The sequence below is a fragment of the Lolium perenne genome, chromosome 5 (assembly GCF_019359855.2).
Source record: "Lolium perenne isolate Kyuss_39 chromosome 5, Kyuss_2.0, whole genome shotgun sequence".
NCBI classification, from domain to species: domain Eukaryota; kingdom Viridiplantae; phylum Streptophyta; class Magnoliopsida; order Poales; family Poaceae; genus Lolium; species Lolium perenne.
In genome coordinates, this window is record NC_067248.2 from 24,459,571 (window position 1) to 24,471,615 (window position 12,045).

The 12,045-nt window shown below is 40.4% G+C and overlaps 2 long non-coding RNA genes across 3 annotated transcripts; both read right to left on the bottom strand.

Moving 5' to 3' along the window:
- Positions 1 to 367: 367 nt before the first annotated feature.
- Positions 368 to 2,287, bottom strand: LOC139831224 (uncharacterized). 2 transcript variants are annotated; one of them, XR_011745898.1, is made up of 3 exons: positions 2,036 to 2,287; positions 1,609 to 1,947; positions 368 to 481 (listed from the first exon to the last, which is right to left on the bottom strand). It is a non-coding gene; the product is annotated as an uncharacterized lncRNA (long non-coding RNA). The 2 variants fall into 2 exon arrangements; XR_011745899.1 differs by having other exon boundaries at positions 375 to 723.
- A 6,640-nt stretch (positions 2,288 to 8,927) lies between these two features.
- On the bottom strand, positions 8,928 to 10,847 carry LOC127298751 (uncharacterized). The gene is made up of 4 exons (XR_007850104.2): positions 10,596 to 10,847; positions 10,411 to 10,507; positions 10,169 to 10,245; positions 8,928 to 9,041 (listed from the first exon to the last, which is right to left on the bottom strand). It is a non-coding gene; the product is annotated as an uncharacterized lncRNA (long non-coding RNA).
- Between the last annotated feature and the right edge of the window lie 1,198 nt (positions 10,848 to 12,045).

Consider the following 12,045-nt stretch of genomic DNA (forward strand, 5'->3'; position numbering starts at 1 on the left):
TCACTACCCAACCAACTCTCCAATAGGTTACACGGCATACTCCTCTCAAGTTGAGAATTACACCAAGATCATGACATTGATACCTCTAAATTATAAAAGTGGTGAGTGTGGTGTAAGTTACTATCTTGAGAGGGAAGATGCTCAAGTTGAGCATACAAGATGACCAAGTGGAATAGCACGGCCATGATACCATGCATCCCATAATCACAACGACAATAGTGGAGTATCACCACTAGGGAGTATCCCACTAGCAACCATACATAGATGACAATAATAAAGAGAACAACACACATAGAATTCAAGGTGCTTTGGATATCAACAAATGACATCCAACTAGACACCGAATCAGAGATCAAAAGATGGCTTGCCTTGGCTTATTTGTCCCTGGATTCCTTCAACTCCATCAATATAAGAATCCCAACAACATAAATAAAATCCTCGTCCGATTCCACTTCTTCTTCTTCTCCGGAATTGTTCGCATCTATCGCCGGAAAATATAAAAGGAACACAATCAATCACATTGCATCAACAAGACAACATTCAACAATCAACAACTAACCATGCAGCCAAGGTATAACATACTAAGGACCTATAGATACCACAAAACAACTTTAAGAGTTTTAATTTAGAAAACCCCATTTATTTACCTAGTAAAGGTATGAGTGCATCACAACTTAGCAATTGCCTCTCTCGGTTATCACCATGGTATAAACCAAATATCCCCTGGTAGATAACACCATAGAGATGACAAGTGCATTAGTTTTGGTCTCACAAACATTCACAATGCATTTTCAAACATTTTTGGAAACGTAGAAAACAGTTTTCCTAACTTAATTTGTTCTCATAACACTACAACCAAAATAGGAAGCAAACCATATTCCACATCATTTGGAAACTTAAGCAAAACAAAAGAGCTAATGTTAGGTTGCAGAGGTTTTGTTTTGCAAGCAAGAAACAAAGGTTGCCCATCTCTACTAAAAAGAGTTGGTCAAGGGTTTTAGATAAACCGAAAAGTTTTGCTTCAACAATGCATGTCACACATAAACATTACTAACAGCAACAAATATGTATGAACAGAGACTAATAATATTTTTCCTAGATAGCCAGTACTAATACAAGACTAACCCAATTGGAATCACCCAAAAAGGTTAATCCTACTATTTTAGGAATTTCTTTGAATCTGACTGTACAGAAAACAAGATCTGTAAGCCATAAATCGTAGAAAAATCCTAAAAATATGAGGCCACTTGCATTTGAAAGGTAAGTAAACAGAGATTCACACACAATTGGATTTGGGTTCAAATTATTTTTGAAACTCTCACAAATGGATTAACAAGGTTACTGCATGTTTTCACCATTTGCTTTAACTATGGAGTTTCAGAAAAGATAAAGGTTTGAAACTTGTTTGAGATGATTAAGAAAACATTCAGTAATCCTACAGAAGTGGAATCACTCAATTAGGTTCGAAAATGGATTTTTGATGAATTAAAAGCTAACAGCCATGTCTGCAGAACATACAGAACAAGTTTAATTCATCAAAAATCATACACAAATCATAAAAATATGAGGTCTGCTGCATCTGAAAGGTATTAAATAGGTGGTTCTTACCCAGTTGGTTTCATTCAAAAATTCGTCTCCAAGCTCCTGGTTTAATTCGACAAAGTCAGATCTAACCAGATCTTGATCTGTGAACCATTTCAGTTTCAGGAGGTCAATCGAAGTGAAACCACCGCCAAAATGAAGGTATTGGAGAGGGCTTTCACCCACAGTTTAGTTTGCTCAAAAAGGTTTGGTAAAACGGGAGAAATCTAACAAACCGTGATTCTGCATGTTTTCAGAACTTTATTTACCATGCAAAATCCGTAATGAATTTGAGGATGAGACCAACGCCATGTTGTAGATCTTTTCAATACCTATCTGTGGAACTTTGAATCACTCGATTTGGATCTGCACACAAGATTTGGCGGATTTTACAATTTCGTACCAGAATCTGAAACAGCAAGATGCAGAAATTACTGCAAGGTTTTGGACGAACTTTGCTCAAGAGTTTCAGATCTGAGGATTGCTCAACCTTCTCCATGCTTGGACCAACATGCACCTGCATCAAGATCCAATCTTGTGAGAGGGGAGAAGAGAAAAGGAGCTGGATTCATCAAAGATTAGGGGAGAAGAGAGTGAGAGGGATGCTCTCATGGTGAGGGGAAGCTTGAGGGAGGGGGAGAGCTTCATCTAGGTGGATTTCCATGGCCATGGCCGGCCATGGAGCTTGGGAGGAGCAGCAGCTCGTGGGGAGGTGGATGAGAAGAGTGTGAGAGAGTGGAGAGAAGAAAAATGAGGGCCAAAGGTGGAGGTGGTGGCCGGCCAAGTCCCTTTTATAGAGGGAGAGGGGTGGCTGCCTCCTTTTTTGATTGGCCAAGGTGGGTGGCTGCCCATTTATTGATTGGGTTAGGTGGGAGGCAAGGCTTGTGGAGGAAGAAAGTGAGAAGCACAATGGCTGGCCGAAATTCTTGTCATGGCCGGCTCCTTCATGTGCCACTCAAAAATGAATCATCAAAGGGAGTTTCCAACATGCATGTTGAGTATAGTGGAGCCTCATTATTTCTTGCCAAGATGGTGGCTTAAATGATGTGTAAGAAAATATAAAGGAGCTAGAGATGTAGGAGAAGTGTGATGGTGATGGTGGTGTACAAGTTTTCAAGTGCAAGCTATTTTGGAGATGGCCGCCACAAGTTTTTGAGACTTGACTACCCAAACAAGATGAGACACATGATGCTCAAGTGCCTATGCAAGACACACGACCCACTTGTGTTATGCAAAGAAAATAGGTTTCTTCAATTGATAAAGAGCCTAAGGTTTAGAAGGATAGTGATGGAAATAATGATGCAATAACAATGATGAATATGGTGACACAAATCATCAATTCATGAGGTCAAGGTGGTGATGGAAAAGAATAGATGATTGAGATGGGTATGATGAAATATAAGTTGCTCTACAAATGAGAGGTCAATTGGGAGTGGTTTGAAAGTATCAAATGATCATCCATTTGATCAAGAATTGGAGGATGAAGGAACATTATGGGGTAGATCAGAGATGTACACAAGATGTGCAAGAGTTGTCATTTAAAATAGAGCTTATTTGAAAAGTATTTGGAACACCTCAATTGTCTGGGGACAATTGGGAATGAACTCAAGGGGAATGAAATTTGAGAGTGTTGAGATAAAACTAGTTGGAACATAGGAGTTCAAAATATTCTACTTACTTTCCCAAGTAAGGTAGAGTTTTTCTCAAATGTAAAAATAAGCAAGAGGGAAACAAGAAATGGTATAAGTACCATAAACAAGCCTTTTGTTAAAAAGAAGGCAAGATAGAAAATGATGTTTTAGAAATCAGTACTAGGTAGAAATGGGATGAAAAACAAAATCCATTTCAGTTCCTTGTTTTCCTTGAAGAAATATCTTGAAAAAAGATTTAATAAAACTAGAAGTAGTTTTGTGACAAAACTAGAGAGGGAAAATCAATAGAATTTTTTGAGAGAGAAAACTTAATTTAGGGAGAAGTGTTCTCAAGGGTAGATGGTGGCTACAAAATGTATCCATCATTCCCACTCTTGGTTTGGTGAAGATAAACTTGGATGAAAACAAAAACAAGAGGTAAAAGAGGAAGAAGTGATCTGGTGCTGGAACATGGGATAGGATACCAGATCAAGTTGAATGTATGAGTTGCAAGGATTGTCTGAGACATGCAGGACGTGGAGTTTGAAGAGGGTGTTGCATAGATGAGATACATGTATTGAGGCTACCAATAACAGTTGTGGTTGCTTAGAAATTAACTGCCAAAGTCTGGACATTTTAAGCATGTCAACACAGATGGTCGACATGGCCTCAAAACCAACAAGGATGAGTGGGTATAAGAGAGGGATGTAGCTAGGGGTAGATGGTACCAAGTTTTGAATTAAGGATGATTGAGCTATCTTGTACCACAAAGAGAAAAGTCAAGATGGCACACTCCTGTTGTCATCAGGAGAAAAGTTTGATGTAGTAAAAAGGAAAACAACTTTTCCTAGGACACACATGTGTTTTATTAGGTGAGTTGTTTGTTTTACCACTAGAGGTGTTGTTCTTTGAAGTAGCTCAAGACAAAACTCAACAAGCAAAACAAGACAATACATCTACCAGCAGATCAAAGCAATTCATCTCAACAAACAGATCAAGGCAATTCATCTTAATTAGTCTACAGGAAAAGTTTTTGTTCCCCCTAATTTTTGCCATAAGGATAATTAATCAAGGTTGCAAAAGTTGGGGTGTTACAGATCTTCCACCCTTAAAATAATCTCGTCCCGAGATTACTGAGCGTAGGACTAGGGAGGTTGTAAAGTTTAACTAAAGTTAGTCCCCATCCTTCTGTAGACGTGCCGTTGTAGAGAAGGTCGCAACTTCAGCTTCTGAGAGACATGATGGATTTCTGCCGATGGCGAGCTTCATGAAGAGGTCGACTACTCCATGCAGGTGTTGGATCTGCATTTTCTTAACGATCCTAGCAGGGGTTCATGATTTCTAGGAGAGTTAGTGCATCCAGCAGTGCTTGAAAACTTTTTAGAGTTAGCTAAAATTTAGTGGAAGACGAAGTCTTCCACCCTTAAAATTGTTCACCGGGGAGGGGCGTTAAAAACTGTAAACTTCGGCCACGGGTCTTGTCGGGCGCTTTTTGGAGAAGTCATTGATCTCTCGTCTTGAGTCAACATCTTCAGTGGGCGTTGAGTAGTCCACGGCTTCAAGAGGGGTTAGTGCAATCCCAAGTTTTCAACGGTGTGTTAGAAAGGCTTAAAATTTTAGGGTTAGCTCCAACTTTTAGTGGAAGACGGAGTCTTCCACCCTTAAGATTTTTCATCGGGCTTTCGGAAAACTCAGAGCGTATGCCTTGCGGTCCTGTCGGGGGCTTCTGAAGAAGTCGTCGATCTTCCTTGTTCACTTGAAGAATCTTCGGGGGCGACGTGCAGACCACAACTTCAAGAGGCACTCACGGTGTTAACTAAACCATAGAGGACGCGCGGTGAGTTAGTAAGTTGATGAAACACCTAGTTGGTATCCATATGAAACAGCAACAGAGGTCGTTGAAGACAATCATCAGCTGGCGGGTCGGTGTTGACTTATACCAGTTGATGAGCTGGTAAGTTGCACCTAGTATTGAGTTCTTGAGGTATCTTCAGGAGTCTTCACTTGATGAGGACCAGATGAACCATGTAATGTAGCTTGACTTTGACGCTATTGTTCCCTCATCTAGTTAGACGGTGTGTTAGGGGGGGTTCCAAAAAGATATCCTCGAGGTTAGCGCGATTATACTCTAAGGTTAGACCAAATTAGTATGTCTTCTCGCCGAGGTGAAATCACTCTTGAAGGTAGGGGCTTCTGCTTTCTTGATGAAGTGGAGATGCTTCAGCGGATCTTGAAGGTATTGGCTTTTGCTTTGCTGGTGTAGATAGGGGTCTGAGTTAGTTTCCCTAATGGTTGAAAAACAACTGCTAACGGGTTTAGAGTTAGAGTCTTTCGTTAATCTACCCAACTAACTAGCAGTTAGCAATACATCGGCGAGGCAACTTTAATCCTATCATAGCATGTGACACCCAAACAATCATAACCAGAGACAAAATACCACTAACAGGGGCTACTGGTATTTTTCCTAGATGCACAGAAACAAAACAAGATCAACACAATTGGAATCATTCAAAAATATCTATTTTTCAATTTTTGAGACTCAAAATACTAACCAGAAACAGTGATCAAGTTTTATTTATTAAAAATCGCACAAAAATCCTAAAAATACAAGGTCAGTGGCGTCTGAAAGATAATTTCATACTGGTTCTAGTGCAATTGGAATCACATCTATCGGAGCTACCAAACTATTTTTATTAGCAAAACAGTACACTGGCAGATTTCCGTTTTTAATTTCTGTTTCACAAATTTCAAACAATTAAAAAGGGCGGGAACGTCTAAATAGCAAGACATACATGCACATAGCAAACAGATACAAACACTCAAGGCAGCACACTAGGGAACTACAAGCAATCATCAAACCAGACATGGTACTCTAAGTACCCCGAAATTCCTAATGCGCGGGGGTAGTTCCATCAAAGCGATTGAGTTTGTCCTATCCATCCTATAGGTCTGGGGGCTGGTCACATATGTTGGCGTCTTCATCTTGCTGACATCGTCTTCAACAAGGATTCTTGGAGCAGTTGATGGTGAGGCGGCCGGGTGTTGAGTCGTTGATGTTGAGGCGGATGAGAAAGCTGCGTAGAACTTCTAGTCTCGACATCCCGGAAACATGAGGTCTTCGAAGGGGTAGCTGTTGAGGTGCTTCTAAAGTAGAGATCTTCTCGTGGCTGGCCTAAAAATAACTAGTCAAGAAACTGAGGGCTTGATCCCTGACGACTGCAAAAAGTGCAAGTCCACAGAGGAACAAGGTCAGATCTTTGACATACTTTGGTGAAAACCAAAGACATGATGTTATCATCCCTACATGTGCACGACTAAATCGGCATCCAACCTTCAATAGCTGCTGTTGGAGATACGTGAGACTTCATAAAAGGTTGATCCATCTTCGAATTCGAGTCTCTGGTCTGAGTCGGGGACATCATCCAACATGTAGGTTTGAAGTGGATGAGACAATAGAGCAAGAATTTTCAAACCTTTATATAAACCGGAGAGATAAGAATTTAGAAGCTTTGAATAAATAAGAGGAGTAGAAGCTATACTTCCAACTAAAGAAACAATTTGTTTTATAAATAGTTTTTCCCAAGTAATTGTTTTCCTAACTAACGTCCATGCTAACTAAGGTCTCCTACAGTCAGGATAGCTCTGATACCAGCTCTGTGGGGACCCCGGACTAGCTGTCCAAAATCCCTGTTATGTATACAGTTCACGATCCCATGATCAGTGTGTCGTGAACACATAACCGAACTGATATCAAATTACACCATCCATTACAAAGCGGAATAAGAAAATTACAACATGGTCGCAGGACCAATACTTACATAACAGCCTCGGAGGGCCTAACTAAACATCAGAGTAGCATCATCATTTCAGCAGCGCAGTACCCAAGTCATCTGACATAACCCTACAGGCAACTGACTGGGAAGACGTTCCTAGCTCGCATAGACGTCGCCAACTCCTTCTTCATCCATCGTGTTCCTCCAAGTCTGGCCAAGTAAATAGCCAGGGACAAAGCCGTGAGTACATTTGGAATTGTACTCGCAAACCATCAAGAAAGATGCTAACAGAGCTAACTAAAAGAGACAAGAGAGGAAGAATAGTTTCTCTTGTGGATATAGCATGTGAAAGAGAATCAGTTTCTCTTGTGGATATAGCATCCCGACATCGCAATTGATGGAGACACTAAAGTGATACTATGACACCTCTATATCTTTATTGAAGAAGATACTTCAAAAGATAGCTATGGCATATCTATATCTTTATTGAAGAAGAGTTAGCATACCGCCATCTCAGGTGATGGGGATACTAGGGAAGTCCTATGACATCTCTATATCTTTGTTAAAGAAGAGTTCCTCTACATGAAACACTAGGAAAGAGTTCCCCACTTGGTCTCAATTTTTCCCACGACCATCTCCATATGGTCAACACACGCCCACTTTCCGTACCCTTCCGGTACATCCAACACAACACTTTCTTTGCAAAGCATTTATCAAAACAAAACTCAAGCCCCGGTAAAGGTAGACCTTTGCAACCCGTCCATGACCGCGGACGCGGCTATTCGAATAGATTTAACTCTGCAGAGTTTGCACACTTTCCCCACAACTATCCGGATACCTATCATGTGGGCATCATCCCTGCTTAACAACATATGCCACGACGGATACCCGGACATAACCTTTCGCCCATCTCCACTGGCACGAGTCCTTCCCTGCGGGCTTACCCCTTCCCGGCACCCCGGCAGCATACCTCCTTTTGAGCGTATCTCTGGCGCCACGACGGAAGACCCTCAGTAATCGTCCGGCTATCGGTCTAGACAGTGTATTGCCTCCTCCAGAGCGCAACCCGGCGTCGGAGGTCGTCATGACCCTCCCTAGAGAGTTGTGAAGGGTGCTCCTGCCAGCTTCAACAAACTACGGGCTAAGCCCCGTCCCACACCAGGGTAGAGTGGTTGCGCGATAAAAGTTGGGCTGGTGTACACTTATATGCAGTGCTCCTTTTTAAAACCATTTTTCCCACAACACCTTGGTTGTTCAACAAACAGCCATACACCACTTTTCCGAACATCTTTACCAAGATCCTTTGCTTTCTTAAACCATACGCTTGGGTTAACTCACCCAAGGTTTTCAAAAAACATTTACAACAAGGTAAGCCTTGAGGGGTTCCCAACCTATAGTTTCATGAGTTGAACTAGAATTGCACTATGGCCGAGATGAGAGTCATCTTGCCATAGAAGGTATAAAGGAGTAATGGGTGGATCATACTCGCTTAAGATAAGCATGTATGATGACAACACAAAGAGGAATATAATCTCAGATTTGTGGTACTAACTATACAATTTGGATAGTGGAGAATCACTACCCAACCAACTCTCCAATAGGTTACACGGCATACTCCTCTCAAGTTGAGAATTACACCAAGATCATGACATTGATACCTCTAAATTATAAAAGTGGTGAGTGTGGTGTAAGTTACTATCTTGAGAGGGAAGATGCTCAAGTTGAGCATACAAGATGACCAAGTGGAATAGCACGGCCATGATACCATGCATCCCATAATCACAACGACAATAGTGGAGTATCACCACTAGGGAGTATCCCACTAGCAACCATACATAGATGACAATAATAAAGAGAACAACACACATAGAATTCAAGGTGCTTTGGATATCAACAAATGACATCCAACTAGACACCGAATCAGAGATCAAAAGATGGCTTGCCTTGGCTTATTTGTCCCTGGATTCCTTCAACTCCATCAATATAAGAATCCCAACAACATAAATAAAATCCTCGTCCGATTCCACTTCTTCTTCTTCTCCGGAATTGTTCGCATCTATCGCCGGAAAATATAAAAGGAACACAATCAATCACATTGCATCAACAAGACAACATTCAACAATCAACAACTAACCATGCAGCCAAGGTATAACATACTAAGGACCTATAGATACCACAAAACAACTTTAAGAGTTTTAATTTAGAAAACCCCATTTATTTACCTAGTAAAGGTATGAGTGCATCACAACTTAGCAATTGCCTCTCTCGGTTATCACCATGGTATAAACCAAATATCCCCTGGTAGATAACACCATAGAGATGACAAGTGCATTAGTTTTGGTCTCACAAACATTCACAATGCATTTTCAAACATTTTTGGAAACGTAGAAAACAGTTTTCCTAACTTAATTTGTTCTCATAACACTACAACCAAAATAGGAAGCAAACCATATTCCACATCATTTGGAAACTTAAGCAAAACAAAAGAGCTAATGTTAGGTTGCAGAGGTTTTGTTTTGCAAGCAAGAAACAAAGGTTGCCCATCTCTACTAAAAAGAGTTGGTCAAGGGTTTTAGATAAACCGAAAAGTTTTGCTTCAACAATGCTTCTCACACATAAACATTACTAACAGCAACAAATATGTATGAACAGAGACTAATAATATTTTTCCTAGATAGCCAGTACTAATACAAGACTAACCCAATTGGAATCACCCAAAAAGGTTAAACCTACTATTTTAGGAATTTCTTTGAATCTGACTGTACAGAAAACAAGATCTGTAAGCCATAAATCGTAGAAAAATCCTAAAAATATGAGGCCACTTGCATTTGAAAGGTAAGTAAACAGAGATTCACACACAATTGGATTTGGGTTCAAATTATTTTTGAAACTCTCACAAATGGATTAACAAGGTTACTGCATGTTTTCACCATTTGCTTTAACTATGGAGTTTCAGAAAAGATAAAGGTTTGAAACTTGTTTGAGATGATTAAGAAAACATTCAATAATCCTACAGAAGTGGAATCACTCAATTAGGTTCGAAAATGGATTTTTGATGAATTAAAAGCTAACAGCCATGTCTGCAGAACATACAGAACAAGTTTAATTCATCAAAAATCATACACAAATCATAAAAATATGAGGTCTGCTGCATCTGAAAGGTATTAAATAGGTGGTTCTTACCCAGTTGGTTTCATTCAAAAATTCGTCTCCAAGCTCCTGGTTTAATTCGACAAAGTCAGATCTAACCAGATCTTGATCTGTGAACCATTTCAGTTTCAGGAGGTCAATCGAAGTGAAACCACCGCCAAAATGAAGGTATTGGAGAGGGCTTTCACCCACAGTTTAGTTTGCTCAAAAAGGTTTGGTAAAACGGGAGCAATCTAACAAACCGTGATTCTGCATGTTTTCAGAACTTTATTTACCATGCAAAATCCGTAACGAATTTGAGGATGAGACCAACGCCATGTTGTAGATCTTTTCAATACCTATCTGTGGAACTTTGAATCACTCGATTTGGATCTGCACACAAGATTTGGCGGATTTTACAATTTCGTACCAGAATCTGAAACAGCAAGATGCAGAAATTACTGCAAGGTTTTGGACGAACTTTGCTCAAGAGTTTCAGATCTGAGGATTGCTCAACCTTCTCCATGCTTGGACCAACATGCACCTGCATCAAGATCCAATCTTGTGAGAGGGGAGAAGAGAAAAGGAGCTGGATTCATCAAAGATTAGGGGAGAAGAGAGTGAGAGGGATGCTCTCATGGTGAGGGGAAGCTTGAGGGAGGGGGAGAGCTTCATCTAGGTGGATTTCCATGGCCATGGCCGGCCATGGAGCTTGGGAGGAGCAGCAGCTCGTGGGGAGGTGGATGAGAAGAGTGTGAGAGAGTGGAGAGAAGAAAAATGAGGGCCAAAGGTGGAGGTGGTGGCCGGCCAAGTCCCTTTTATAGAGGGAGAGGGGTGGCTGCCTCCTTTTTTGATTGGCCAAGGTGGGTGGCTGCCCATTTATTGATTGGGTTAGGTGGGAGGCAAGGCTTGTGGAGGAAGAAAGTGAGAAGCACAATGGCTGGCCGAAATTCTTGTCATGGCCGGCTCCTTCATGTGCCACTCAATAATGAATCATCAAAGGGAGTTTCCAACATGCATGTTGAGTATAGTGGAGCCTCATTATTTCTTGCCAAGATGGTGGCTTAAATGATGTGTAAGAAAATATAAAGGAGCTAGAGATGTAGGAGAAGTGTGATGGTGATGGTGGTGTACAAGTTTTCAAGTGCAAGCTATTTTGGAGATGGCCGCCACAAGTTTTTGAGACTTGACTACCCAAACAAGATGAGACACATGATGCTCAAGTGCCTATGCAAGACACACGACCCACTTGTGTTATGCAAAGAAAATAGGTTTCTTCAATTGATAAAGAGCCTAAGGTTTAGAAGGATAGTGATGGAAATAATGATGCAATAACAATGATGAATATGGTGACACAAATCATCAATTCATGAGGTCAAGGTGGTGATGGAAAAGAATAGATGATTGAGATGGGTATGATGAAATATAAGTTGCTCTACAAATGAGAGGTCAATTGGGAGTGGTTTGAAAGTATCAAATGATCATCCATTTGATCAAGAATTGGAGGATGAAGGAACATTATGGGGTAGATCAGAGATGTACACAAGATGTGCAAGAGTTGTCATTTAAAATAGAGCTTATTTGAAAAGTATTTGGAACACCTCAATTGTCTGGGGACAATTGGGAATGAACTCAAGGGGAATGAAATTTGAGAGTGTTGAGATAAAACTAGTTGGAACATAGGAGTTCAAAATATTCTACTTACTTTCCCAAGTAAGGTAGAGTTTTTCTCAAATGTAAAAATAAGCAAGAGGGAAACAAGAAATGGTATAAGTACCATAAACAAGCCTTTTGTTAAAAAGAAGGCAAGATAGAAAATGATGTTTTAGAAATCAGTACTAGGTAGAAATGGGATGAAAAACAAAATCCATTTCAGTTCCTTGTTTTCCTTGAAGAAATATCTTGAAAAGATTTAATAAAACTAGAAGTAG